This window comes from Ovis aries, chromosome 12 (assembly GCF_016772045.2).
Source record: "Ovis aries strain OAR_USU_Benz2616 breed Rambouillet chromosome 12, ARS-UI_Ramb_v3.0, whole genome shotgun sequence".
In the NCBI taxonomy this organism is placed as follows: Eukaryota; Metazoa; Chordata; class Mammalia; order Artiodactyla; family Bovidae; genus Ovis; species Ovis aries.
In genome coordinates, this window is record NC_056065.1 from 46449218 (window position 1) to 46455060 (window position 5843).

Below are 5843 nucleotides of genomic sequence, written 5' to 3' on the forward strand. Positions count from 1 at the left end.
GGGGAAATTGCTGGGTCCTTGGTGGGCCCCCAGCTCCCTAGAGCCGCGGCATCCTCTCTGATATCCACCCCTGCTTGGGGTATTGACTGGCCCTGCCCGGCAGCAGCGTTCCTAGGCGCCAAACAGCGTGGAGAATCGCGCCCCTCCCTCCTTTCAGTCAGAAGCTTGGTGACAGTGGCTCCAAAGTGTTCTTCCTCCCCGGCCGCAGGGCCCTTAGTTCAGATCGGGACCGGGCCAGGCCCCGGGCGGTCCGCGGGGCCGCGGCTGAACTGTGGGCGCTGGCACGCGCCGGGCAGCTTTGAAGCGCGGGGGCCGGCCAGGCCCGAGCGGCTTCCGCGCCCTCGCTCGGGCGGGGGTGGGGGGTGGGCGGAGGGGTGGCGGCGCGATACAAAGGCGCCTCGGGACGGGAGGCGCGGCTGGGCACAAAGGAGGCAGCCGAGTGTTAAGGGCATTGTGCTGGCCCCACAAAGCCGCCCCCGCGCCCACCTCCTCGGGACCGAACCCCTGGCGCCCTGCTGCGCGCGGGCTTCCAGCTGCGGCACATCTGCACACAGGAGGGCGCGCGCCTCGCTCCGGCGGTCCCCTCACCCCCGCCCCGCTCTCGAGGAGCGCGGGCAGCCTGGCAATTTGTCCTCTAATTACGAGCTCTCTCCATAAACCGCCGCCCGCGCCTTTCAGCAAACCAATGGCCCTCGGAGCAGCAATCCCGGCCCGCAGCGGGGGAACCGGGCCCGTCCCCTCTCCAGAGTTAGGGCCGCAATAAAGGGGCCCACGAGACGCCCCCGCCTGCACCCAGGCATCCGCAGTTCCTAGAGCCAAACACTCCTCTAGAGCCCGTGCCTTAAGATCCTGGCCGCGCTGGGTGGGGCCGCTCACATGGGTGGCTTAGCGTTTCTTAAGCAGTGGAAAATTGACCGCAAAATGCGCTAATTCGCAATGTTCTGCTCTGGCTGCGGGAGGCAAAGCTCCGCCCTCGCAGGCTTAACGGGCCTCCACCTCCGCTGACCCCTACCCTCACTTTCATTCCCCACCCCTACCCCAGCACTGCCCGCTGCGTCCCCTCCCCCTCAGGAGGTCCTCAGGCCGGCATCTTCCCACCTAGACTCACTCGCCTCCCTCATTTTCTGGGCTTGACCCGGTCCTCACGCGGCTTCCTTGCCACCATCCTTGACTCCTTGCTTGCCCTAAGCTGGTTGAGGATCGCGCAGGACTCAAGACTGAAAGGCGATCTCTGTGCAAATTCTATCTTACCTTCCTCCCTAACACCCCCCCCCCCCCCCCCCCCCCCCCCCCCGTCTTTAGAGTGTTTTCAGCCACCCTTACCCTAGCCACACTTTACCCCTAATTCAGGCTCTGTCTTCTGGCAGCAGGCTCCCCCACTAAGTTAAAGGCAGCTTTTTGCATTTGGCAAGGTCACTGGGAAAGACAGGCGTCTCCACTGAGATGCTGCTCGGAGACCCAGGCTAGGGACCCGCAGGTGTGTTTGCAAGTTTTGTGTTTGGGCATCCTAGACACCCTCGGGCAGGCCAGGCTTCGAGGGCGCGCAGAGGCGGGGGAGGCGTTTTTTTCCAGGTAGAGGGAGAGGCAGTGGGTTCACTTCGTCACTTCGTTCCCTGAGAGCAAGCAGAACGAAGCGGCCTCGGGCTGCCGGCAAGGGCATAGACCAACTTAGAAACCGGACTTATGCAAGCCGGGATGTAGGCCACTGACTCTTTTTCCATCTTTAGCCTCTGGGGTTCCCAGGGGGCTTGGAAAAGAGCACAAGTCCAGGCAGAGCGCTGCGGAGATTGTGGAGTGGGGCAGAGGACACAGGCCTAAGTTGCTCATTCAGGAAACATTCCGTCTATAGCCCAGGGGAGTGTTGGGGGGCTTCCAGGGCTACTCAATGCCAGTTGCTTCCTCAGGCTGGGGAATTTAAGGCCACAAGTGACCTGTGCCTTTGTCCTCCCTTCTTCCATTTGGTTTTACGACTTTGGCAAAAGAAAGAACATCACAGAACGATGCAGCCTCTCGAGGGCCCTGGGTGGGAACCCCTTCCTTCCTGCAGTCCCTAGGCATGTAAAGCTACCCTAACTGGTGGTGCTGCGGAGGCTGCCCCTGGTGTGGTGACTGGAGGGAGAAAAGTGCGTACCCCTCCCCCTCCCGCAATGCATTTCAAAATGGAATGAAGTGATGGCTCCATGTAATTAACTATTGAGACACAGCAAAAGCACCAAAATGACTCAGCCAATTGTCTCCAGATGGGGTTGGAGAGGCTGCAATTGTTTAACTCTCTTTAGCAGGGTTAGGACTCCGAATAGCCGGGCAGCGGAGGGCCCTCTGGGGCACAAAGCCTGGGACTCCGGTGAGTGCATCAGCACTGAACCCGGCTGGCCCAATGCGGAGAGAGTGAATTCCCGAAGACCCTCATTGTCCCAGGCCTTTGTGCTTCTCCCCAGCTGGCTCTAATCTTTAAATATTTACCTGGCCCCTTTGTGCCCATATGACTTATGCACTTTGGACTGATGTGCTCATAAATTACGAGTCATTTACCAGACTGTGGGGAGGGGGCTTTCATGCCTGGAGCAGGGAGAGGCCAGAGGAAGGGAAAGGAAAAAAAAAAACTTTTGGAGGGTTAGAGTGAGCTGCAGCCACACTGGACAGGCCCCTCCTGGCCTCCATGTGAAAAGTGGATGGGGCAGAGGCCTGTGAGTGACAAGGAGTCCCAGGAGACCTCTCTGACAATGTCTGACCGCCTGACTGGAGACCCACCAGCAGGAAGGAGGGAGAGGCAGAGTTCCTGAGCTGTTTCCGACTCGGTGTCACGCTTGGACAGGAGTCAGCTTTTCACCCTGGGAAGCTGGTGTAGGTGAAGGTGCCTGGTTAGCACCCATCCTTGCCCCCATCTCCTACTTGCTCTGGAGCATCCCCCCTTGCTACAATTCCTCGTACTTAATAAAGCAACCCTGTTTGAAAAAAGGGAGCCTAATTTCATCTCAGCCTGCAATTTAACTTGGAAAAGTCGCTAGGCTTTTTTAAAGGCTTAGGGCTCTTTAAAACTCTTGTTGGGCCCAGGATGGAAAGCCACCTCAGCTGATGGGTGGGTGGCTGGCTGGGGGTGGAGTGGGGAGGGGAGGCCCCAGAGAAAGACCTTCCTGCAAGAGAAAGGGGTCCCTTTGTGCATGCCTTACAGCTCCTAGAACAAAACACATTCAAATGCTTATTTAGAGGTGGGGAAAAAAAAAAAAACAAAAACAAGCAAGGCATCTTCAGGCCGAGCAGTTTTTCTTTATTTTCTTTTATTATTGTACGTGTGCTGCTCCTTTATCCCGGGGGATGACAAACTGGAGGGACACTTGGAGAGCTGGGTGGTGAATGGACTTGTCTGATCAGCTCCCTTTCCTCTCTGGTGGCAAAACCTGTTTGATCAGATCTCTGTGTTTTGAGTTTCTGTCTGTATCTGTGTGAGTTACTCTTCCTCTGTGTGCCTGTGTGTATCTCCATGTGACTCTGTTTCTCTGGGTCTATGTCAGTGCATGCATACATTTGATTACTTGCCTTTACCTTCCATCACTCCCCTGTGAACCCTGGGTCCTGACAGATTCAGAACTCTAGCAGTGTCAGTCGTGTGTGACTCTTTGGGATCCTATGGACTGTAGCCCACCAGGCTCCTCTCTCCCTGGAATTCTCAAGACAAGAATAGTGGAGTGGGTTGCCATTTCCTTCTCCACGGACTCTAGTGACTTCTAAAAATTCCCCTGCATCCCTAGCCTGGCCCCATCTGGGAGGGGATGATCTCCCCATTCTTTCTGCCTTCTCCACGATGAGACTGATGGAGACGTATGGTCCAAGGGGAACTGATGGACAGAGAAGAGACAGTTGCCGATTACATGTTATTTTGTGCCCCTCCTCCAGAACAGGAACTGTCCCTGGGGCAAATCAGATCCACTAGTCAGCGTGGAAAGCTGATGCCACTGGCTAGAAAGGGAGCTTCCTGGGAGCAGCCCTCTACCTTAGGACCAAACTCACTCCCAGGAGTGAAGATGCAATAAGCGCCCTCTAGTGGCCGTGAGGTGTCCTGGCGATGCTGGAGAGGTCTTGAGTACGGGAACTGGTAGAAACTGGGGGCAGTGGCAGGAGTCCCTGCTCTCAGCTTCCAGAAAAGGCCCAGGCTTCCATCCCACGTGACACAGCAACTGGGTGACATTAGATTTTTAAAACATTAAGTCTTTCAGTCCCCATGTACTGAGTTTAGAAAATGTCTTCTGAGCACCTTTTAGATAGATACTGGGCTTACAGATCATCAACAGGAGATTGGAGCCAGGATCCCCATTTCACAGAAAGCTGAGGCTCATCGAGGTGACTTGCCCAAGGTTACAAAGCTGCTGAGCCAGGCTCTCCATCCTCCCATGAACCCAGCTGTCCAGACACGAGGCCTCCTGCCAGGTCCCATAAAGACAGAGAAGGGTAGGGTGGCCAGAGCCTCAGATGCAGGCTGGGCTGACCACTAGTTGGGCTGGGCATATCACTCTCTGACCCACTGCTATGGGTTCCAGCCTCCCCTGGGGCCTGTCCCCTATCCCGCTTCAGGCTGGCTTCCTCCTGCCTCTGTGTTTGCAGGCTCTATACCCTCCCTCCCTCCCTCTCTCCTGTAGCTGTCCTTGCTCTCATTTCCAGCTGCAGGCTGCCAGTACCAACTCTCCCAGGCAGCCTCCTACCCCTCCCATGGGTCTCTCCCTGGGGTCCCTCTCATTGCTGCTCTATCCTCACTTGATTCCTGCCTCACTCTCATCCCACAGTAATTTATTCTGTCATTTGCTTACTTGCCTTTCTCCTCCATCATCCATCCATCCATCACGGGAAGTAGAGGCATTTACCATTTCTAAAAGGAACAATTTTTCTTTCTTTCTTTTTTTTTTGCTGTGACTTGGCATGCGGGATCTTAGTTCCCTGACCAGGGATGGCACATTGGCCCCCTGCATTGGAAGTGTGGACCGCCAGTGAGGAAAGTCCAAAAAAAGAGCAATTTCTAATTATAAAATAATATATATTGATTTGGGCCATATGGGAAATACAGAAACCATATAAAAAAGATAGCTATAGTCTCTCAGAGTTCCCCTACCACCAGAAGATTACTGCTGTAAAATAATTTTGGCTTCTATTCCAATCATTTTTCCAGGTTCATCCGTATACTTTTGTTTTTCCCAAGTGAAGTCAGGATCACACTGGAAAGTTTTTCATTCTGTCCTATAAAATAACGTCCTGAGGATTTCCACCGTTGGCCAACATTCTCCCCCGACACGAAGTGAAGTGGGAGGTCATCCTGTTCCGTGAATGCCGCAAGGGCAGTGTCCCTGCAGCAAGGGCCCCCAGCGGGGCGCTTGGAGACCCTGCCGAAGGCAAGGCGGTCCCAGCGCGGACCTTGTGGGGCCGGCTGGGCAGGGTGGGATGGAGGCGGATCCCCGGCTCGCGCCTGCACGCCCAAGTGTCGGTTTCGAGGGGGACCACACAGCCGGGGAAGCTACAGATTTCAAGTGATTTCTCCGGACAACGGACATCCTGAAGTTTGGGGCCGACTCCTGGCAGACACCGGCGGTGACTTCTCCGCGCAGGACCCAGGCTCCCTGCGGCGCCCCGCTCTGCTCCGCCTGGGTCAGGCGGTCCCTGTTGGGGGCACAGTGGGGCGGGGCCGCGGGGCGGGGCGCTCCCGCCAAATTCAGGCCCCAGCCGCGCGGCGCGGCGGTATCGCGAGAGCTTGCCGGCAGCGCGCAGGTCCTGGCGGCTCCTCTTCGCGGCCGGCGTCGGCGGCGCAGTGCGCAGGCGCGGCGGGCAGGTTTCCCAGGGCTACAGCCGGCGCTGCCGCC